The 24,545-nt window shown below is 47.8% G+C and overlaps 1 long non-coding RNA gene across 2 annotated transcripts; it reads right to left on the bottom strand.

Moving 5' to 3' along the window:
• Positions 1-91: 91 nt before the first annotated feature.
• Positions 92-24,410, bottom strand: LOC131505064 (uncharacterized). Of its 2 annotated transcripts, none has more exons than XR_009258262.1 (3): positions 24,285-24,410; positions 14,925-15,077; positions 92-951 (listed from the first exon to the last, which is right to left on the bottom strand). It is a non-coding gene; the product is annotated as an uncharacterized LOC131505064 (long non-coding RNA). The 2 variants fall into 2 exon arrangements; XR_009258263.1 differs by lacking the exon at positions 92-951 and adding an exon at positions 8,204-9,754.
• Between the last annotated feature and the right edge of the window lie 135 nt (positions 24,411-24,545).

The following is a 24,545-nucleotide window of genomic DNA, read 5'->3' as shown; positions in this document are numbered from 1 at the left end:
ATCTTTTTTGTCCCCAGTGCTGACAGGGAAACTGTCATGGAATTGGCTCTCAGTAGCCATTTACTCAATGAGTGAAAGAACATTGTTTCAGTTGGGATGAAGGCCTGTTTATTTCTATTTCAACCTTCCACGTTCAGTGATGGTCACAGAGTTGGTTTGAGATTACCCGAATTCCACCCTGAAGGTCACAGTTCTTTTAACATGAATATTCCATTTGTCATTACATCATTAGAAGAGGTGGCATCCTGCTCCCATTATTGGTGGCTGATGCAAATACTGTCTCAGGCTGTCATCCTGTGAGACTTCAGCCTGGAGCAGTGAGACTGAAAACCCAGGCGGGCTGGGGTCAGAGATGGGGTCAACCCAGCAGGAGTTGTCAGATCAGAGCAGGGGTGAGAAGGAGGTCAGATGGGAGATCAAAGTCCAGGAACTAGGCAGGTACACAGAGTTCCAAGGATGGTGGCCAGTGGCTGGAGCCCCTTCAGAAAATGTCTCATGGGCAGGTCTCCTGAGTTGGCCTTCTGCTCACAGGTTCTTTGTGATTGACCTGGGTTTGGGTTCCCCCCTCACAAAGAGGACACAATCCATCAACATTATTCAGCAGGCCTCATGTTCACATGATCAGACAAACTTGAAAATCCCGGAAGCAGACTTATTTGTTCTAGTCACACAGCCCCAGGCTTGCTGCTACTTTTTAGATCCGCATTCTGACTCTGGCTGTGCATCAGAACCACCTATCTGAAACTTGTTCAAATGCAGATTCCCATGTCCCTCCCTCAGAGGATCTGATTCTTTAGGTCTGGGGTGGGCTGCTGACATCTTGAGAGGCTGTATGATGCGGGGGTTGCACTCGGAGGCTCCGGAGCCAGGCTGCTTAGATTTGCAATGGTTCTGCCACTAACCGGTGACCCTGTCGGTACTTCTTCATCTTTCTGTGCCTCAGTAGCTTATCTATAAAAGGTAATAATAATATTCAGCTTATTGATTTGATGGCAGATTATTTAGTATATGCCAAATCTCAAAATACTAAGTGCTCAATAAATGTTATTTACTATTGTAATCTTTATTTTTACCCAAGTACAAGTGATTTAGAAACACAGTCCTTCCTCCCTCCCTCCCTCCTTTCCTCTCCCTTCCTTCCTTCCTCACTCCTTTCCTCCCTTCTTTCCTTCCTTCCTTCCTTCCTTCCTTCCTTCCTTCCTTCCTTCCTTCATTAATCACTGAGTGCGCCTACCTGCCAGGACCCATGCTAGACATCCACAGTCCTCCCCAGTTTACAGTCTAACAGGGAAGCCAGGATTGGGAAACACTGCTCTACTCACTGCCTTCCAAACTCTCATTGGAGTCTGAAGCTCTGGGCTTCCCCTCTGGTGTCCCTCCAGCCTAATTACCTTCATTTGCTCCTTGAAACGGAACATAATGGAAAGAACAAAGGAATCATTTGGATTTCGTTCGCCATTTTCTAGTTAAGTGACATCAGACAAATCACATGTAGAAGGTACCTTTGTCTACTGCTTCCTGTGTATCCATGTTCTAGGAATGGCTCTGCCTCTCCCCTAACCACAGAGCCAGGAAGAGAACAGCTAAACACACCTGTGATTCTGCCCCTCGCTCCAGGCCACAGATTATTGGTCGGGGCAGGCAACTGACCCAAGCTGAGCCAATCACATCCCACCTTCAAGACCCTGGAGGGGAGCTAAAGCCTTGCTGCCTGCCTCTGGCTGCTTTCTTGAATGGAGGTGATGTTAGGAGCTGTTGGCAATGGACATCTTCTATCATACGTATTAGGAAAAAGAGCAAATCAGTCTGCAGCAAGAAAGAAAAGCAAAGCTCATGGTTGATTTTTTCAGGATGCTGAGGGTCCTAATTGCCTCCTTATGCTGTCCCTAACCTTAGATTCTGTGACACATCTTCTATCCTGATAATAAATTTCTCTTTGTGTTGAAGTCAGATGTAAGGCATCTCTTGTTTTCCCCGCTTCCTGGAAGACAGGCTGTACCTCCAGCAACGTGTCTTCCATGTTCAAGAGATCAGTTTTTCAAGGGCAGCTCAAGGGAGAAGCAAATTCAGGTCTGGAGCCTTGGGGCCAAATTGCTTCTGTTCCTACGTTGAGATTTTGGGTCAAAGAACTTGAGGAGCACAGAGGTCAGGGTCTTGAACACTAGAGGGGACCTGGCCAGGCCTTTCATGGGAGGGACCCCTATTTCTAACTCTCCTTAATTAAGGAAGAATCTTCCAGTCTCTCCTGCCACCTGGTCCTGCTCTGTTCTTTTATAGTCACAATTCCTCAGACATGGACACCCCTTTCCAAATTGAGCTGCATTTCTGACACGCACTTGGAGCTGGTTATTAGGATATGTCTCTGTGTCTTGGGGATAGGGGTTGGGATGGGAACAGGAAGGTGGAGTACAACCATTCCTGTTCTAGTATGTTCTGAACTTCTGGTGTTTTTTTTTTTTTTTTTTACCTCAGGCCTGCCTCTCCTAGCATGTCACAGGGATGATTGATGTTCCTTTCCCCAGCACCCCTTTTGATCAACTAGGTATCAATTCCTCCATTTTATAGACAGGGATGACATTTAGCTGGTTTACACCAGTACAGCCTCAAATGCTTGTTAACTTAGTAAAAAAAAAATTTTTTTTTATTGATTGTCGCTCCGGTTCCCCTAAGTGCCACTCCAGCTGCTTTTCACCCTGGTTTCTTCCCTGGGATCCCCTAGACCTCTATACCATCCAGCAACTAAAAGGTTAATACCAAGCACATCAGGAACTTCCAGCATACTCACCACTCTAGAACTTTGGCTTAAACACTTGGGCATGTTTTCTGATGTGTTCCTGCCTCTGCCTCACTAGTTAGACTTTTGTTTTACTTTGTTTTATTTTATTTTATTTTACTTTGTTTTATTTTGTTTTGTTTTATTTTACTTTACTTTGCTTTTTTTTATTTTATTTTACTTTGCTTTATTTTATTTTACTTTGTTTTATTTTATATTATTTTACTTTATTTTATTTTATTTTACTAGTTAGATATTTTAAATACCTTCCTGTTTACAGGTGAAGTTTAAAGAAGTTAACTAATTTAATTTGTTTACTCATTCATTCATTCATTACATTTTTAAAGTTTATTTATTTTCGAGAGAGGGCATGAGCCGTCCTGTCTATACCACAAATTACTGACCTTGTGATATAGGGTACAGCTGTCCCTCAGCCAGAGGCCCTCTGCTACCTCAGCAAGTACATCTTTCACCAAACTGGGCCATCTAGTCACAAGAGGTACAAAAAGGAATATCAGAGATACGGAGATGGATGGTGGTAATGCTGCCCAACACTACAAATGTATTTGATGTAACTGCATGGTACAATTAAAAATGGCTAAGATAGTAAATTTTATGTTAAGTGTATTTTACCACAATAAAGAGGAGTATTTGACAAACTGGATAAGGATGGTCTCCTACAACCCAAACTCTGTGGTAGGGTCAGAGAAAGAACTTTCGTTCCTCAGCCACGCACAGTGTCTGCCTTTGGGGTCATTTCTACCCACAGCCCCTCTGAAGGCAGCTTTGGGTATGATCCCCATCCAGCCCCTCCACCCATGGACATAGCTGAGGAGCCCAGGCATAGGCATCTGGCCCAGGACAGGCAACCTAGAGCTAGGAAGAGGCAAGAAAGATGAGCTGTACTCCCAAATTTGAACCAAGGAGGACTTCTTATAGAGCAGAAGGTGAGGAAGCTGCTTGGGAGTGGGAGAAGCCAGCAGAGACACCAAGAAAAAGTGGCCCAGGGGCACCTGGGTGGCTCAGTCGGTTGAGCATCTGACTTGGGCTCAGCTCATGATCTCACAGTTTGTGAGTTTGAGCCCTGCATCAGGTTCTCTGCTGTCAGCACAGAGCCTGCTTCAGATACTCTGTTTCCCTCTCTCTCTCTGCTCCTCCCCTTCTCTCTCTCTCTCTCTCTCTCAAAAATAAATAAAACAGAAAGAAAGAAAGAAAGAAAGAAAGAAAGAAAGAAAGAAAGAAAGAAAGAAAGAAAAAGTGACCCAACTCTAGCAAGAGAGTATAATTGCCTGCCAGTATCTGTTACCCTCCATGCTGGCAAAATATCTAATAACAGGTTCTCTGGCCGGTTGGGAGTGGTGGAGGGAGGTCCACATTGGTAGTATTTGCCAATTTCTTTGGTGTAAATACTCCCACCAAGGCTGATTTCAAGAAGTCATATCAATGAATAAGGAATTGGAAGGGGGGCAATGCATGTGATTGGCTCTCATGAGCCTACATAAGCCCGTTCCAAACACCACCAAATTGTCCCCTTCTTTCTTCTACTAACAGAAAGTCCCCTTTGTGTTTCATCAGGGCTCATGGTCACTTGGCTGGAAACTGGCTGTGATATACACCCGTGCCCTGTATCACATGTGCCCTATGGCCACATAAAGAAGATCTGGTCAGGGGCCTGTGAACAGAAGTGATGTAGGCAGATTCTCTGTACCTCCTTACGACCAGGAGCACTGGTCATTCCGGCTCTCTCTGTCCTCCTTCCTGCAGGCTGGAATGTGGACATGGTACAGATGAGGAGAACATCTTGGATGGTAGCAGGGGATGCAGGTTGGAGAGAAACTGGATGTTTGGGTGACCTCACCCAGCAGAGCTTCCTAACCACCCTGGACCAGTCACTTACGTCTTCTGTTTTAGGAAAGAAGTAAATGTGTACCTTGTTTAAGACTTTTATTTTGAAGCCTCTTACTATGGCAGCTTATCCGACTACTGCCTAATACTTAGCTCTAGGACCCCCAAGGATTTGATGCACTTTTATGGATATCATTGCGACAAACTCTACCCTCTGTTTTAAGATGTCCCAAACGAGTCTGTCTAGTTTATAAGCAAAAGATTACTAGTCAGCATTTGCTAGGCTATGCAGCAGAAACCACCCCACAGTCTCAACAGCTGACGACAACAAGGTTTATTTCTTATTTACGCCACATGACAGCAGGTCATTTGAGGTCCTGTTCTATATGTGTTCACATTCCGGGTCTCAGACTGAAGGAGTGGCCGCTATATCATTCCAGAGACAGAAGCAAAAATGCAGTGGCTGAGTCTTACAATGACTCTTAAAGCGTCTGCTGGGATGTGGCATATGTAGCTTCTATTCATGTTCCCTTGGCCAAAGGAAGCGAATGGCCTAGGCAGACACCAAGGGGGCAGTGAGGTATAGCCCTCCCCACAGAGAAGCACTGTGAGTCTCATTGCTATGGTCAGAGATGGATAACCCTTTTACTGAGAGTTCAACAAATAGTTGGGAATAATAATACAACCTATCACAAGAGCCTAAAGTGAAAAACATGCATTATGCTGGGATAGATCCTATTCTTATTCCCATTTTGCAGGCGAGGAAACAGAGGCTCAGAGAAGATAAGGGCCATGTAGTCATATAGTCCTATGCTACTCTTAGAACTGCAAATTCTGAGAAGCTCATCTCAATTTCTCTGCCATGGATCACCTTGTTGGTAATCAAACCCTGTAGATAGTCCAGAAGACCCACTGCTTTCTATTTCTGGAAGCCAAGCTCTGGAGTTCATGAAGAGCTCACTAAAGGTCAGCACGTAGAAAGAGAGGAAGAGGCTGCAGACAGTGGAGACAGGAAGTTTGGGGGCTCATCCGGGGGCTCTGCCACTAAATCACTGTTCACCTTCAGGAAGTTATTTAACCTCTCTGGGTCTCTGTCATCTGAATATGGAAGAGGTCCTAGTATAGCTCAGAGTATGCAATTTTAAGGTTAATCTGGCTGTAGGATGCTGATATCTAATCACACTATTCCCAGGGGAACTTGGGAGTCCCTCCTCAGAAGCCCTGTTCTTTATTTGAAAACTACCTCAAAAGATACACATCTATGCTCATTATTCAGCCATCCATCCATCTATTTATCCATCCATTCACTCATTCATTCATCAAAGGTTCATGGCAGGTCCTCTGTGCCAGGCTCTACACTAGGCCCTGGGGGTGCAGAGATGAATCAAATGTGGTCTCTTGCCTGTAGGACTTTACAGTCTATTGGAGGAGACAGAGATACAGATAATGGCGAAGGCTGCAATAAGTTGTTCTAATCACAAAATGGTGTGGTCAGAGCTATCAAGGAGTCTGTGCAAAGAAGCTGCACCAGGCCAGGGAGGAAGTGACTTCTTTGGCCCAGGTGTCGGCTTCTGGGGCCGACAGATGAGGGAGGAAGAACCAGCAGAGAGGTGAACACCATGAGTTCAGATGAGGCCTTTGGTATGTGCAGGAGGAGGCGTCCAGCAGGTCACTGAGACTGGGTCTGAGGCCGGGGTGGGTGTGGGGGAGCTGGAGGTTCAGGATGTGGATTGGGTGTCTTTCACTGAGGATGGTCACGGAAGCCATGAAAACATATGAGATTGTGATTTCCCTTCTGTACACCGTCCCTGAACTTCCGGTGGCCCGGCCGCACAGAGCGGCCACACACACCAGCCTTTCCTGGGGAGGGCCCTGCAGGGGACTGACCTAAGCTGGGTGCACCAGTGTACAAGTCGGCCCCGATAGGAACAAATGTGCAACACCAATTCTGTTTTATGGCCTTGTCTGATGCTAGGACACGTAGAGAGGTCACCAGGTCATCCTCGGTGCAGCAGGGACATAAATCAGGCAGCGCCCTGCTTCCTGAGGCCCCAGCCGAGGAGGACAGGGCCTGTCCACCTCTAACTGGGATCAATTACAGGCCATTCCTGCGCGGGCCCAAGCTTCCTTCCACGGAGTTGTGCAGGCCTGGCCCCAGGAGGCCTGGCAGAGAAGCAGCTCTTAGGCCGTGTCTGTGACAAGATGCAGGGCTCTAACCTGGACAGGGAGAAGGAGAGAGCTACTTGCCTAAGTGGAGAAGGTAATAACGGTGATAAGGAAACGGTATCTACCAAGTGCACTGGTCTAGGGCATGGCTTAACGTGCATGCTTTCATTTTAACGCCACTGTGACCTTCTCAGGTGGGTTCTCTTGCTGGCCTCATTTGTAAAATGAGGAAACTGAGGCTCAGGGAGATTGGGTAACTTGCTCAAGGCTACCCACTCAGAAAGTGGTAGAGTCCTGAATTCCAACCCAAGCCTGTCCGCCTCCAGCAACTCAACTCGAAAGAGTGGTAGAGAGATGACAGCTGGCCTAGACAGCCTGTCCTTTGGAGTCAAATAGGCTTGGCTTCAAATGTTGGCTTTGCCACCACTTAAGCGTGTGGTCTGAAGCCGGTTACTGAACTCCCGAAGCCTCAGCTTCCTCGTCTGTGAGATGGGGAACACAGAACCTACCTTGTGACATTGTTATGCAGACTAAGAAGAATACATGCAAAGTACAAGTAAGTGCTCAGGTGGTAGTCTTATTGTTATCCTCATCACCATCCTGATCCTTGCCTTGTACCTTTGCTTACCACACTCGAGTAAATGGAAGAGTAAGTACAACAGCTTCAAGCATGAGAGAAGCTTGGACACCGGGGGGCCTGAAAGTGATCTGATCTGGTGTAAGTGGAAAGAGGGGTAAAGTAACAGGATAGAGGTTCAAACGACAGACAGAGGCTGTATCACGCAAGGTTGGCTGTAAACCGTAAGGATTTAGGGCTTTGTTCTGAGGTCAACTAGAAGCCATTGAATTCTAAGCAGGTAGAGGAGTGTGGTTGACTTTGCTTCTCAGAGAGATGCTCTAGGTGGCCCATCTGTTCTCCCTAGTACCCCTAGTGAGTACAGCAGTGCCTAGGACGTGGTGGGTGTTCAAAGACCTTTGTTAAATACATTTGCCCAAAGTTACCGCTTTATCCAGGCCTGCTCAGTTATGAGAAACAAGTGGGCACTCTTGTTAGCCCAGGGAAAGATGGTGTATTTTAGGGATCATTTTAGAGGCTGTCTAGGAAAGATCAAGAACAGAGACTAGAATGGGGACATGATCCTGGATCCAGGTGGCTGCAGATCCTCAGCAGACACGATGCACAGGTCATCAAGGGCGCAATCTGCCTGCTTCGTTACTCCCTGCCGCTCCCTCTCATTATTATTTGTTTCTTACTTCAAAATCTCAGAGAGACAATCTGATAGGCTTACTCTCATCTTTTCATGCAGCATGAGTCTGAAGGAGGAAGCCATGAATACCTGAATGACATTGAGATTCCATGAGATAAAAAGGAGGGAGGGGAGATAGCTGTTGGGAAGGCAATCGATAGCGAACACTACATTACCCAAATAATTATTTAATTGCAAGTTGTGATACGTGCTTTGAAGGAGAAGTACAGGGTGCCATAAAGGGGTGTAAGAGGATCTAAATTAGACTGGACGCCTGCAGATTGACTGTTCTTGAGTCAATACTCTATTACTTAGGATACAGGCTAACTTAAATGGGATGCAAGTTTATTTTTCTCACATGAAAAGTCTAGATATGAGTAGTTCACAGCTGGCAGGGCCAGCTCTGTCCCAAAGAGTCATCTGGGACCCAGGTTGGTGGCTTGATGCTACTATTCTCAAAATGAGGCTCCCATTTCTGAGTCCACAGCCCCAGGGGTAAGCCAAGGAAGCTGCCACATCGCTTCTGCTCACCTCCTATTGACAACAAACCACAGCTACATAGCCATACTTATCTGTGGGAAGTCTGCGGGATGTAGAATCCGGCAGGGCAGCTGTGTGTTCTCTGTTACAACTCGGGGTTGGGGGAGAAGAAAGAGGGAAAGGAACCCATGGAGGCAAGAGGTAGTATGCGGGGCACACGCACTGACCAGCAGTCCGACAGACTATTGAGAGACGTTCAGGGGCAAGCCCTGCCACGGGAACATGTGCCCCACTGATGTCCAGGGCAGAGCGGAGGAGGCAGCAAAAGCAACAGATCTGACCGCTGCAGAAGCATGCATGGGGCAATGCTGGGACTCCCCCAGATGCCAAGGGCACAGCGAGCTTGTGACGATTCTGAGCCTTGCAGTTTACCTCGGTTAGGATGACGCAGTATTGAATTAGGAACATATGTGTCCAAATGATATCGTGGTCTCTTTCGTTCCCGCAGGCTGACATGGTCTGTGAGCATCCAGGTTATCCCTGTCACACAGAGGGAGGCTCCTGGATCAGAGTGCTGCCGGGCCTGGGTGTGGGAGGGGGAGGCATGGAAGGAAGGTCCAGGCACCAGATCAAAATAGGGGAAGACGTTGACAAAGCATGCTTGCGGTGTTCAGGTATTCCCCCAAGAAGCGATAGCCTCCTGTGCATGCTGTGGCCTGCAATCAAGCAGGGGCAGTGGCATTGCCCAGGACCCCAGAGGCATGGCTGCAGGTGTGGCCAACAACAGCTGTGCCTGGCGGGAGCGGCGGTGGCAATCAGGCCCTGAAGGATGAGTCAGCTCAGCAGGAGTGTGGAGAGGGTTGAGGGTCAGCAGAACAGCCCGGCTGTGGTGGGAAAGGACTTCTCCTTGAACGGTAGTGAGGTACGTTTGGGAATCAACACAAGTTGGTGCAGACACTTAACAGGGAGCTGGAGACCATCTGATCACTCAAAAATCACTGTCCCAAACCCACACAGATTGTTCCAGCTCCTCCCCTCTCTTCCCTTTCCGTTGGCAGGTGATGGTGGCTCCCTTCCACCTCGCTCCCCCATCCACTGGGACTGTATTGCTGAGAGGCACCGGGTCCTGCATATTTTAGCAAGTGGCCCTCAGATCTCAACAGAGATGTGAGAAGAGGCTCTTTCCCACAGGAAGGTTTTGGGTCCTCCCTTGGATAAGATTGGTGAAGTAAGTCCCTGGAGCCTAAGGAGGAAGATGTTACTTAGTCAGAAGAAAGGTATGAGATGGGGCACCTGGGTGGCTCAGTCAGTTAAGCGTCCAATTCTTGACCTTGCGGTTCATGAGATCGAGCCCCACTTCGGGCTCCGTGCTGACATTGTGGGGCCTGCTTGGGATTCGCTCTCTCTCTCTCTCTCTCTCTACACCTTCCCTGCTCCTCTCTCTCTCTCAAAATAAATAAATAAACTTAAAAAAAAGAAGAAAAGAATGAGAAAAAGCATGGAGACATAGCTGGATATAGTGTGTTGAGGGGGTTCTATGGGGGTGGTAGCAAAGGGGGCAGCTGATGTTAGGGGGAACTTGAGAGGAGGCCTGGGGCCAGATTATGGCTGAGATGTCACGTGTAATGCTACCCGCTGCAGGAAGGAATCAGAGCCTGGCCCGAGATGACACCCAGCTCAGAAGGACTTGTAGCTGAGGTCATGAGATGAGGAGCTCAGGATGTCCACTGACTAATGATCCATTTCTGTAGATGGCTTTCTGGTGTACAAAATGCTTTCACAACTCTCACTGGTTTAGCCATCTATCACTGTGGAACACAGCAACCCAAAACAACCACATTCATTTTGCTCACAGACCCGCAATTTGGGCAGGGCTTGGCGGGAACAACTCGTCTCTGTTCCACTTGGCATCAGCAAGGACAGTTGGAACCATCGGGAAGCCCTGTCACTCACACGTCTGGCACTGGATGCTGGGGCATGAGCTGAAGCTGTGATTTGGAACACCTATGTGGCCTCTACGTGAGGCCTGGGCTTTCTCACAACAGAGTGGCTCGGTTCCAAGGGTGAGTGTCGCCAGACTGAGAGCGAGGTGGAAGCTTTTCTAACTTAGGCTTGGAAGTCACGTTACATCACTTGTGTATTTGGCTTGTTAGCAGTTGGTCACTAAGGTCTTCCCATATGCAAAGGGAGAGGAATTACACTTCGCCTGTGGTTAGGAGTAGTGTCAAAAAATTATAGACATGTTTTAAAAACACCACGCCCTGAGAAGTTGGCCTGATGGGGTCTACGTTCCAGAAAATCTGGGTGATTTGCCAAGATCACACAGCCACCAAAAGACAGAACCAGGTCTAAGTATGATATACCTGTGCGTGTGTGTGTGCGCGTGCGCACGTGCACACACACACACACACACACACACACCCCTAACCTAGCTAGTACTTTACATAATTTGCCATCACTACTAAGCTATCTAATAGTCATTTTATTTTTAAAGTTTATTTATTTATTTTGAGAGAGAGAGAGTTTGCAGAGGGAGGGACAGAGAGAGAGAGAGAGAGAGAGAGAGAGAGAGAGAGAGAGTGAGAATCCCAGGCAGGGCTCAATTCCATGACTCTAGGATCATGACCTGAGCTGAAATCAAGAGTTGGATGCTTAACTGACTGAGCCACCCAGGTGCCCCTAGAATACTCGTTTTATTTATTAAAAAAATTTTTTTTTAATGTTTGTTTATTTTTGAGAGAGAGGGCAGAGAGAGAGAGACACACACAATCCAAAGCAGGCTCCAGGCTCCGAGCTGTCAGCACAGAGACTGACGCGGGCCTGAACCCACAAACTGTGAGATCATGACCTGAGCTGAAGTCGGATGCTTAACCAACGGAGCCACCCAGGAGCCCCAAGAGAATAATCATTTTAAACTCAATGTTTCAAAAGTCGAACTCTTATTTTCCCCAAACCTGTTCTTCCATGGTCTTCGTGCCATCCTTGACTTCTTTTTCTCTCATATCTCCCCTCAAACCCATCAGTCAAGGCTGCAAGTTCTGCCTTCAAAATGCAGCCAAAATCTAACCATGTTTTCCTTCCTCTCTGGTTGGCCATCATGGTACAAGCTGACATCCTCTCATACCTGCATTTTTGCAATAGCTCCTTGCTTGTCCCTATACCTCTGTTCTCACTTTCCCACTGCTTCCCTCACCCATTCTGCTCTCATCATAGCAGCCTGAATGATTCTTTTACAGGAGAAATCAGATTGTGTCACGCCTCTTCTGAAAGCCCTATGATGACCCCCTGTCTCACTCAGAGTTGCCAAAATTCTTTCAATGACCTTCCTGGCCTCGTCTCCTACAACTCTTATAACACCCTGTTATTCGCCTCTTTCCCCAGAACTGTAGCGAAGGCCATTCATCCCCAAGCAGAGCATCCTGGCAAGGTCACACCACAGACAGGGAACCATATGGAAAGGGATTTCTCAGTAGTCCCTGAGGAAGGAAGATGCTGGGTTCTCTTCCCTCAGGGCTCCCACAGTAGATCTTGGATGTGGAGTGGGGTGGGTGAGGTGTGGGGGGGGGGGACATGGAGCAGATGTGGTGGGTGGTGGGAATGGATGGGAGGGGGAAACGTGACTAGGGCAAGGAGGGGGTGGGGCTTCTGCACCCTCCAAAATGGACTCTGGTTTAGCTCAGCCTGGTATTCCCATTGGATGGAGTGACCATTGTCAGCCATGAAAACGTGGAAGCAGAGATGGCTGTTCAGGAGAGAACCGAAAGTTGAAGCAGAGATGACAGAGAAAGAGAAACTACTAGAAGGTCTCTGACTGCCCCACCCCCCGGCTTCAGTCCTCCCCCAGGCCTGGCTGATTCAGGATTCCATGAGATACCCCTGCATCTTCCCAACAAAATATGCCCGGGGTAGTCTGTGTTGATTTCTGTTCCTGAACACAAAAGGACCTCAGCTAAGACAATGGAGTAGCCCAGCTGCCTCGGCTGGGTTCCCATTTGTTCTGTGTATCAGTATCTCCATCCGCATTCTATAGCCCTTGTTTGGACTCCTCTGCCCTTGTGATGTCTGAAATAACAGGAAACAGGGCATCCTTACCCAGGGCTGCTGGGAATTACACCTGAAAACAGCAAAGCCACAAAGGCCATAACAACAAAGGAACTCACAGTCAAACCCCAATGGTCCCTGAAAACCCGAATGGGGAGTGGTAACTAGGACATTCTCACCTTTTACAGAGGAAGAAACTAACTGCCTCTGGGATGCCCTCGCATAGGCCATTTGAAGTTCCTTGGGCCACATTTTTGCATCTGAAGAAAGTGAGGGAAAAGCGTACAGAAACTGGGTCATGAGGATGGAAAGAGAGCATAGTGTCTGGCACAGTATGTTCTCAACAAATGTTAGTTATTTTTATTATTAAAAAGGATTCTAGGTAGCCCCCAAAAGGGGGATTCTGGGACATAAAACATCTCTGGGCTGATATTGTTTAATGTGCTTCTCAGGATGCCTGGCATATAGGAAGGTATGAGAAATGGTGGTTCCGAGGAAAGTATTTAAAGTTGGGACAAGAACTGAAGTGAACTCAGGCAAGCAAAAGCCATCTGATTTGGTGGTGGTGGAGCTGTCTAGCGAACATCTCTTCATTTTATTTAGAATTCCAGTGATGTTACTTGTTTTTTTTTTTTTTTTAATTTTTTTTTAACGTTTATTTTTGAGACAGAGAGAGAGCATGAACGGGGGAGGGTCAGAGAGAGGGAGACACGGAATCTGAAACAGGCTCCAGGCTCTGAGCTGTCAGCACAGCTGTCCGCGGGGCTCGAACTCACGGACCGTGAAATCATGACCTGAGCCGAAGTCGGCCGTTTAACTGACTGAGCCACCAAGGCGCCCCTGACGTTACTTGTTTATGCAGTGAAATCACTAAGAACCGGTTATGAGTAGAAATTATATTTGCTGACCAGTTAACAACTCATAGAGAAGGTGGTCACTTGGGTTCATCAGAAGTCTGTCCTCCAGGAGCACAGGAGTGCCTTGGCAGTGTTGGGGGGTGGGGGGAGAAAGAGGAAGTGGAGATAGGGGATGGAGAGAAAGTAGGGGAGAAAGGATGTGCAGAACGTGGAGGCAAGAAAGATGGGTGAATGGAGAAAGAAGGCACCCCCAGAAAGTGGCCCCTGACCAAAGCAAAGGCATCTATTTCATTTTATTTTATATTTTATTTTATTTTATTATTTCACTTCACCCCAACTCACCTTACCTCACTTCACCTCACTTCACTTCACTTCTTTGCAAAGCTGTTTTCTCCATTCTCCTTCTTCCCAGAGCTACCACATGAGAATCAGTCTGACCTCAGCTTCCTTCCATAAACTCCGCACATCACATCCCAAGGAAGTGATGGTGAGACCCCGGCCTTCTGAATGTGTGTGGGGTGCAGTGGGCCAAGGGGATAGTGGGAGGGGTCTTTTGGGCTCTAAAAGCTTCACTTACTTCCCAATGGTCAGGAGTGGAGGCTGCTTGTTCCCACCAACACTCCATCCATCCCATCACCCTCCCCTGGCCTGCCCACGACTCTGGGTTCTAATCCCAGCTCTGCCACCTGCCCTCTGCTCGGCCCTGGAAAATCCCTTTCCCCACTTTGGGTCTCAGTTTCCCCATCTGAAAAGGAAGGTGTTGGCCTAGATGAACTCAGAGGACCTTTCCAGCTCAGGCAGTCTTAAATCTCAGATTCCTGACCAAATGAGGCAGGAAAGGATCCCGGAGTTTCCCATCAATGTTGGCCTTCTCAACTCCTACGTGAGGAATTGGGGTAAACCAAATCAGACTCCTGGTTACTATAACAAAGGGGAACTTAAGGCAGAATCCCTTTTTGGTAATAGGGTAGAAGGAGCAGCAGCTCCAGCATCTAATTTCTGGGGGATCGGCAGTGCAAGCTAAGGCCAGCAGCAGCAGAACTGGGACCAAGGGCAGTGAAAACCCAGCTTAAAGTCAGAGCACTCTGACAGATCAGACGTACAATGGTGAAGGAGTCAATTTATGAAAATCCCAGTCACCTGGAATGAAGTGCTCATCGAAAGCAAGGCTCTAGAGGCTGAGTGGCCGTGCGATGGAGCAGCATGAGGGGCACAGAGACTTCAAGCTCATATCCTAACTACTCAGCTTGATTGTCCACCCAAAAGCTAAGGATGTTTTTTGACTGTGATTGAAGAATCTCAAATTTATTGCAGAGGCAGGAACAAGGGGAAGAGGTAGTAATTACTGGAACCAGGGCCCAGAGTCAACCAGAGGAAGCGGGAACTGTGGCAGGCCTGCCTTGCAGGAGTTGGCACCATGGGAGAATTGCAGCTGGTGTTGAAGATGCCACCAACAGAGAAGGAGGGGGAAACATCCCGGCACTCTCTCTTGCCCTCCAACCTCTTCTCACTCACGGGAAAGTCAGAGAATATAACTTGCAGGTATTGGCTGGCCAGTGATGTGGAGCAGAGGTGTGGATTCAAGAAGCAGGCCCAGAACTGGTACAGATGGAAAACCATCCTCTTCACAGTTTAGAGATGTATAACTAGCATCAGATTCCAGTATACCTAGAAGGCAATTACAAAGTAAATCCAAGGGAAGAGGCAAATAAAGATGTTCTGCTCATTTATATTGTCCAAATCTAAAGAATACATGTGGAAGCAGGCCCTGAGGGTGTGGGACCAAGGAGGAAGCAACATAATTTTAGATTGTACTGAACATATCGATATGGATGCGTTGACCAGAGATTTTTATTGCATTAGACTAGTTTGAGTGGCCAGGAATGTTCTAATTTGTTTGCTTTGTTGGTTGATTAGATCTTGGACTAACCAGTGGTCTACTAAACAAAGCTAAGATGCCATAAATTCCTTGGTATAAGACAGAAGGGGGGAGGTTGAGAGTACATTTCCATATGCGCTGTGTTTCTCACTGTATTCCTAGATTGGGCCCAGAAGACAATCTCTTTCTGAAAAGCATTGAGAAATGCATTAGTGAGGGGAACACTGTCATCTTTGGAAAACTCTATTATGACTGCTCTCTGTGAGACTGGGGATAGTCATAGGAAGCTGCAGTTGATGTGGGCTCCCTAATTTCAGTAGTGCTCCCAGGACCCTAGAGCAGCAGATCCCAAGCAGTGCACTTAACCACTACAGGCAAGGTGGGCATGGTTACTTATCGGCATAGAAGGGGGGTTCAGATGCTAAATGAATGACAAATGCCTACTACCATCTACTCCTTGGCTTGTCTATTGACATAACCCCTTTTCCCAGTACTTATGCTTCAAAGTAAAGCTTCCATCAAGTATAATACAACCGCTAATATATTCACTCCTCCCCAAAGGAGTCAACCTAAATCTCATGAATAATTATATCCAGCTGCCAATCCATGATCTGTGGGATATGGTGCCTCCTGTGATGACTACTATCTTGTCTCGAAATTCTATAATCTGAGCAATAAATTGTAAAATTAACCACCACCAACACACTATTTAATAATAATGAGGGAAAGGAAAGAAGAGAAAAATGAGTTTAAGATAGTTAAATTGCTGCATTTGATTGAGTCTAAGAATCAGTTGCAAGACAGGGCGCCTGGGTGGCTCAGTTGGTTAAATGTCCAACTTCAGCTCCGGTCACGATCTCGCAGTCCATGAGTTCCAGCCCCGTTGGGCTCTGTGCTGACAGCTCAGAGCCTGGAGCCTGCCTCAGATTCTGTGTCTCCCACTCTCTCTCCCCTCCCCCACTCACACTCTGCCTCCCTCACCCTCAGAAATGAATAAATGCCAAAAAAAAATTTAAAAAAAAAGAACAGTTGCAAGACAAACCATTATTTTATGTAGGAAAATGATCCAGTTGAATGACAACATAATGCTTTCTCACCACTTATAACTTGGAGCGATTTTATACATATTTAGACAGATTTTTATCTTATATAACTTTGTACACACAAAAAATTAAAATGTAAGAAAAATTGATTGATTGTGGCATTCCTCAAATTCCTTCATATTCATAGTGCTCCTCTGAGCTCTTCCCACGTTATTTCCCCAACACAGAATATGCACCCCCGCTGCTTTCTTTCCATGCTCTTCTTGAACGTACAATAACTTTTTACTCCAATGTGGAATTATAGTGTCATATTTCAGAAGATGTTGTAAAGGACGACCAAACTAAAATAGGTGGGATCAAGAATATCTGTATCTCAGTTGATGTGCTGATAATGTGAACAGCTACGACCCAACTATGCATATGCATGGGCAACAGTCACAGCATCCTGAATGTTGCCTGATTACCAGCAATAGCCAGGTGTTATTAATCGTAGGACACAGCCCTACAATTGTTCAAAGGTGTTAAAAACGTGAAAAAATGAACATCTTCAAACAGTTCCTTATAATTTGAGGAGTGGAGACAGACAGCTGCAGACCCAGTTCCCGCACTACTCCTGGTGGTAGTCTCTTTACCCACAAACCTCTTTGACAACTTGTAATTTGAATGTGCTGTTTCCTGTTGGGGCTCTCAGTAATGCACTGGTGTATTAGCAAGTTTGTTTATCGTTTTTTTTTTTTTAATATATCTAGAATCCAGCATCCTTGCTCAACATTAGTTTTAATAGTCTGTGTCTAGAAATTCTTGGAATTCCTGTGTGGGCAATCGCAGCATCTTATAAATGGCGACCCTCTTGTTTCTTCAAACACTTACAATTTTATAATTTTAATTTTTGTTCTTTTTCTTGCTTATTCTCCTGGCTAAGGCCTCCATTATAATGTTGGATGTAATTGTAGTTGCCTCATTCCTGGCTTTAAATTGAATGCAACAGGCTGTTTATCATCAAGAATTAAATGCATTGCAGATCCGGGTAAATACTCTTTTATAAGTTCAAGGCATTTTTCTTCTCTCTGAGTTTATTATTATTATTATTTTTTAAATAATGATCAGATTGAATACTATTGAATCGTTTACTGCACTCTTTGAGATAATCATAAAGTTCTATTTCCTCTTTCTGCTCTCCCCTGGAGTCCTGACTCCATCCTGGTGGTGCACAAGGTCAAGGCCCCGAAGACCATTCTTCCTAGCCCCGGCCAGGAAGGACAGGAATGGACCCCTATGGTCTTCTTGAAAAATTCTTGGGCTTTTTGGACTCTTCCACATGGAGCATTACAAGATGTTTAAAAAGGCATCAGTTTGATGTATTATTTTGCTTAATAAAACAGCTGCATTTTAAAAAATCCTGATTGACTCAAGATTTCCTTTCTACTAGGGTGAGGAAAGCAAGTAGTATAAGGGGGTGTTGCCATACTGCCACCATATGTCATTTGTAGCAATCTTATCAAGCCAGTGTTAGTACACTTGACGCGCAGAGGAGGAAACTGAGGCTCAGAGAGGTGAAACGTACTGCGGTGGAGGACGATGGCCGAGTGGGATCCTGGACCTCTAGGCCCAGATCCTGTGCTCAGAAACACTGCCTGCTTGCTCACTCACAGCAGAAAAGTGAGATGGGTCTCTCCTCCCACTAGTGTACTTCTGCCTTTCTCTGGCCCTTGGACCCTGGGCTCCAAGCATCTTCAGGCTGGTATCACCCTCCAGAAGCTGTGCGGTTTGGAAGCATTGTGGCCTTCTGCCCCTGCTTCCAGAGCCTCCCGGGTACCCTGGGGGCTATATACCTGTCAGTGCTGTGACTGTGTGTGTGTGTGTGTAAGTGGAGGATAGGGTCTGGGCTCCCCTCTGGAAAAGGGAAGGGAGGAGAGAGTGGGGTTCTGATTCTGCTTCTCTGCAGACCAGGCTTGGTGCCAAGATGGGCGAGCACTCTTATCCCTTCCTCTGACTGCAGGCTGGACTGCTTCCAGCTGCCCGGTGATGGAAAGCTCCTGGCCACCTCTGAGCTCCCACTTCTTCCTGATTTGCCCCCTGGACTCCAGTCCACCCTTCCTTGCAGCAGTCTTCTCGGTGACCAACCTGACACAGGCCTTGGCAGCTGTGCCATAGAGTGTGGAGGAAGTCTGTTTCACTGGTTCCACTTCTGTCTTGCCCCCGGATGCCCTCTTCCACTTTCCTGAGCTCAGGTCTTGGGGCTGGTTTGCATCTTCCCAGCTCCTGCCAGGAAGTCCTGGGAGCTTGGGGCAGCTATAGCAACTTTTTCATTGGACCCTGAACTGATTACTTCTTTCTGCCCCTGACATCTCGGGCAACCTGAGCTTCCTCTAGTACCTTGCTTTCTCGGGGCCCTGCCTAGATGGGAACTTGGGTATTCAGTTGCCTTCCGGTCTACACAGCTGGCTGTCAAGTATAGTTGGTATCAGAATGTGAGGGAGCTGGCTGGCATCTTCTCAGACCTGGTGCTTGGCCCCTCCTCTGGTGACGCCTGGACACGTTGGACCTGCCATTCACCACCTAGCTGAAAATGGCCAGTCTTTGGGCCCTCCAGGGCCTCCAGCTGGAGGCTCTGTGTCTGGGCCACACCAAGATGGAGGCAGCTGCAGTGGTAGGACTGGGGCTGCAGAGACTGGACTTGAGCTGCCTGCCGGGGCAGCTGCCCCTTTTGAGCTGCTCAAGCTGAACTTGGGAACTACTCTAATGGGGCGCGTAGCTCTGGAGGCTCTGGCTTCCTGCCACAGCCTGTAGATCTTGGGTCTTAACAGCGGTTTGACCAGGTTTAACAGGATGTAACCAGGCTTCCTGGCTGCCGTGCCCAGGCTTCAGGGACTGAAGCTGAACAGCAGTCGGCTGCGGAGCGCCACACTGTGCACGTATGAAACAGGGGCCCTGGGTCTGTCCAACAATGGGGTGCATACCCTGTCCCTAGCCACTTCCTCCTGGGGAGCTGCCACATCAGGGAAACCACATGGCTCGTCTGGAGGGCCAAGTATTCCAGGGCCTGAGGCTGGAGATGGTGGGCTTGGCAGGAATCCACTGGTAGCCCCTCTGCTTGCACTAGATCAGCCTAAACCTGCTGGATACCCACATGGTGCTGAGCCTGGCCTTGGACTTCCGGGACCCAGAGAGTCCACACAGCTTGAGCCTGTAGTTCCCCTCTGGCCTTTCTGGGGTAGAGTTGTCCCTGCCCAAGAGGCTGGCCAGCTTAGAGCTTTGTGCAGCCTTAGAGAGGAAGTTTTAGAAGCTGGCTCCGCATGTTTTTCCAGTCTTGCAAACCCTGACTCTGAAAGGCTAGGCACTGCAGCTGGGGACCCGGAATGTCGCCAAGATCTTCCCTGCCTTTTGCCAACTCCTCCTGCTTGGCAATAGCTTGGAGGCCCTGTGCTCCCGGGTGCCTCTCGCTTCTTCTTTTGGCAGCTTGCCACACTCCAGTATCTGCGGGTATGGGTGGATGGGCATAGCCCTGGGCCTGAGGCATCATGGGGCTGCCCAGCCTACGGGAGCTAAAGCTGCAAGCACTGTGGTCCCCAGCCTGACCCTGCCCAGGGTGGCTTGAGGAGCTGGCCAATGCGGGTTTGGAGATACAGTCTGCTGCTGCTTTCTGGAGCCCTGGCAGTCTCCGGGTTGTAGTGCTAGACTGGAAGACAGGCTTTGTTCTGGATGGCAGGCCCCAGAAGCACAGTCCCCAGATACCCCAGTATCTGTATATTCTGGGTGTGCCAGTGCCTGGGTGGAGCCCTGGCTTGAGTGGTTCCCCCAGTACATACATGAACAAGGTATCACACTAGCCGTGCTGGCCAAAAGCTGGGGGCCACCCCCAAGAATCCCCTTTTCTCTTTTCTCTGGATCCACTGCCTCAAAACTTTGGGAGCCGGAACTCTCTTGGGGCCACTCTGCCTGCTGCTTCTGCTGATCTCCTAGCTCCTCCTACACGAAGCCAGAAACTCCTGGATCTTCTATCTCTAGCCTTGTTCAGGGCTGGTCTTCAGGATCTCAGGGGTTGGAAGGGGGAGAGTAAGAGGTTCCTCTATGATGTGTTTGTGTCCCACTGCGGGCAAGACCAGGGTTGGGTGGTGCGGGAGCCGCTGTCTACTCTGGAGAGCGGCCTTTCTACCAGCTAGGAGCTGTGCCTCTGCCTCCCCAAGCGCGATCCCAAGGCAGGCAAGGATGTGGCTGACAATGTGGCAGACGGCACGGCAAGCAGCCGGCTCACACTGTGTGCTGAGTCACCAGGTCCTGCACACCTCACACAGTTGCTTGGACTGTCACCTGGCCACTTTCCTGCCGGCTGCTCCCCCATCCTCCGGTGCTGCTGCTGGTTTTCCTGAAGCCTATCTCCCACCACCACCTCCCTTGGCTACCATGGACTGGCTTGGCTGCTCCGCAGAGAGGACTTTCATGTGTGGTTCAAAGAAGATGAAAGAGAGGACGGCTTCTGGGCGTGGCTGGGGAGCAGGCTAGGGCAGCCTGGGTTGGGTTAGAGTGGGTGCGTGCATGTTGGAGGTGGGGATAAGACAAGCAAGCCAGCCTGACAGGGAGAGAGTGGGTATGTGTGGGTGCACGGGACTGAACACAGCTTCTGGTGGGAGGTGGGGGTGCTGCACGTGTGGGGAGGATCAGCTGGTGATTTGGGGAACACAGGCTTTGGGAAGGCTCTGGAAGCTGAATGAGAAAATTTGGGAGAGGGCAGGTGGCCGTGTGGTATGTGATGTGATCTCAAGATCTCCAAATCCTGGGTAAATTTACTAAATCCATGAAATGCTTGGCTTAATTGGACTTTCTGTTTTCGATGGAAACCCACATGAGGCAGAAGGCGAAGGGGCTGGGGTGACGGAAACTGTAGCCCAGAGGAAGTGAAGTTGGAAATTCATGGAGGGTGCGGGAGAGGAGGCAGCGCTGGGAGCAGTCCTCAACTGTGAAATGGGGGTCTGTGCCAAGTTCAATCAGATCTTCAAGGGGCAGAGGGGCCCCTCTTGCCATCTGGGTTATAGAGGAATTGGCAGCTGAGGACCGAAAAGCTGGGATGCTGCCCAGGAGGCAGCAGACTGATCGCCTGTTCCCTCAGTAAAAACACGAAGGCGTGGTCATACCTATGGTCTTATTTGAGCCTCATAACAACACTGGGAGGAAGAACCCACCCCCTTGGCACTCCGTGTCTAGCCATGCCAAACTATTTGGAGCTTTTGCTCCAATTTGGAGCTCCCGGAACACCACGTGCTCTTGCCTCTGGGCCTTTGCATGCACTGCTCCTTCACCCAGAAACACACTTTCCCCCAATTTCTCTCCTCTGGGGAGCTACTACAGATCTTTTAAGATCCAGCTTAGCCACCAACTTTCTCCAGAAGCCTTTCCTGACCTCCCAGCCTAGGTAAGCGGCTGCCTGTGGGTTCCCATCAGCCCCTGCACTTCCCTTTCCGAAAGTACTGGTTACACTGTACTGGCCCACACAGGCCTGGGGGCCCCTCGAGCATTGGTCTCCAAAGAGGGGTGCACGAGATGATTCATGGAGGTTTAGAAGAAAACGTTAAAACTCATACGTATTTCTATTTTTTGATCTCATTTTATTCTGAAGCTCGATTGCCTGCTTTATATGGCTTTATGTTACTTAACCTCTGTACCTCAGTTTCCTCCTTTGTAGTATGGGATAGTATTAGACTCTTGCTCAGAAGATTTTGTGACTGTTAAGTGCATATGTATAAAGCACTGAGAGCAGGACCTAGTAATGCATTATAAACGTTCAATAAAAGTTAGCTTTTTGTGCAATTATATATGTACTACATTCATATCCTTATACATAAATAACACATTGAGAGTGTGTATTCAAAAATATCTTACTAATAGGAAGCATTACCAATTTACTAATAGGAAATTGGATCTGGAAAGTTTGGAGATCAGGTCCTGGAGACGGACCAGTTTGATTTATCTCTGCATCTTTAGAGCCTAGGGCTGGGCTGGCCCAGAGAGGGTCTTGTAGACAACTGTGGACAGAAAAAAATCTTGGTGGATGGGGAAGCAGAGAACTGGGGTCTGGTTCAGTTTCTGTTGATGATTTCTATATGACACTATGCAGGGCACTTGGCCTCTTAGGGTCTTAGTTTTCCTCTTCTGTAAAATCCCAGGCTTTAATTTAAAAAAAAAAAAAAAAAGCTAAGGGAAACCATCAAAGAATTCCAGGCTGGATTCAGGGTGAGGGGCGCCCTCTTGTGTCCGAACGGTGTTTTTCTCTCTCTCTACATCCTCACCACAGGCTTCTCCCAGACAGATGATCCTGAAGCGGCCATCCTTCACCCCGCAAATCTGACTTTCCCAGTTCAGATCCGGACACTCTCTCAAATGTCTGACACACTGTCTCCCCACTCAACCTCCACCCTACTCCACCTGTGATCTTTTCCCTATGCAGCGTGGGACCCAGAAGAGACCTCTGGGGTCAGCCCAGTGATTCAAATTCTGGCCTGACACTTACTATGTGATCTTGAGCAGGTCACTTCATCTGGGTGAGCCACCATTTCCTCCTTGTAAATTGAAAGTAATACTACCAGCCTCATGGGGCTGTTGTAAGACTTCAATAGCAAGGAGTGGTGCATGGGTCACTGTTATGTTCACTGAGCACAATCACATGAGTTATTAACTATGAATAAGTTGGAACATGTTTCATGAACGTTAGAAACTACGCCTTTAAAACTAAAATCTAGAGTTCCCCTAATTTTAGCAGAAGCCAGCAGGTACTGAGCATGTGCCAAATTCCATGTACTGTCACTTTCCCTAAAGTCTCATACCCATTAGTAAAAAATAAGAATAATGATTATTAAACTCCTCCTGCCAGAAATGTGCCAAGTCCTTTACAAACTTTTCTCCATTTATTCCTCTCACAAACCCTATTAAGTAGATGCCATTATGATAATTCCCACTTTACAGATTAGGAAACGGAGGTACAAAGAGGTTAAGTAATTTGCCCAAGGTTTTACAACTAGTGAGGGGCAAAGCCAACATCCTGCATTTGAAAGAAGTTTCAGACACAAGCAGTGTGATTCCAGAGACCATGCTTTACCTGCGTTATCTTGTTTAATATATACAACACTCTACAATGTAGATTCTGTTATATCACTCACATTTTACAGATGCAAAAACCAAACACAAAAATGATAAAGCGATGCAGTAATTCATTCAAGGCCACACAGCTAGGAAGTAGGGATTTGGATCCATGCCTGACTACAAAACCCTACATGTTCAACCCCCCTATTAGACTGCTCATATTCTGACCTATTCATAATGCTAAAAAGCGACTGCATTTATATTGAAATTATTCTGATTATTATTATTCAAATAATGATTAACATTTTTCCAACACCCAGAAGTGCCAAGCTCTGTACTAACTGATTTACATAATAATGGCTAAACATTTCACTGTGTATTATTAGGACCCAGGCCCTGATTTAATTGTCTTAGGTGTATTATCTCATTGAAGCCTCACAAAAACCCAGCCAACGAGTGCTATTATTATCCTCACTTTACAGGAGAAGAACCAGAGGTTCACCATCCATCTCAAGTTATGTAGCTCTTTTTTTTTTTTTAATTTTTTTAATTAAAAAAATTTTTTTTTATTTTAAGAGAGAGAGAGAGAGCGCACGAACAGAGGTAGGGGCAGAGAGAGAGGGGGGAGAGAGAATCCCAAGCAGGCTCTGCACTCTCTGCGCAGAGCCCAAATGCTGGCTAGAACTCACCAACCGGTCAGATCATTACCTGAGCCAAAACCAAGAGTGGGTGGCTTAACCTACCGAGTCACCCAGGCGCCCCCCCAGTCATCTAAGTTTTACTGTGAGCTGGAGATGGAACCTACAGTTGTCCAACTCTCTCCTGTCTACCAGTCTGGTCACCTCCGTTTACCCTCTTTGTCCCTAACTCTGCTCTCACCTCTCCGGTGCCCACAGGCTCTGGCCTCTTTCCGGCAGCAGACCCCCTCTCCCTCAGCTTGAGGGCCCGCCCACTGGGCGGTGCCATGATCTCGGAACCTGCGGAAAGGACCAGGGTTGCGACAGGCTCCGCCCCCACGAATAGACCCCCGTTCCGATTTGTTCCGGTGCCCGGGACCGGGAGCAGATGACACATTTATTGGCTGAGGATATCGGGAAGGCAGCCAACGGAGGCTCGCGCTCGCGCGGTGCCTTCTGGGAG

Source organism: Neofelis nebulosa, chromosome 2, assembly GCF_028018385.1.
Source record: "Neofelis nebulosa isolate mNeoNeb1 chromosome 2, mNeoNeb1.pri, whole genome shotgun sequence".
In the NCBI taxonomy this organism is placed as follows: Eukaryota; Metazoa; Chordata; class Mammalia; order Carnivora; family Felidae; genus Neofelis; species Neofelis nebulosa.
This window is presented reverse-complemented; position numbering and strand designations above follow the sequence as displayed.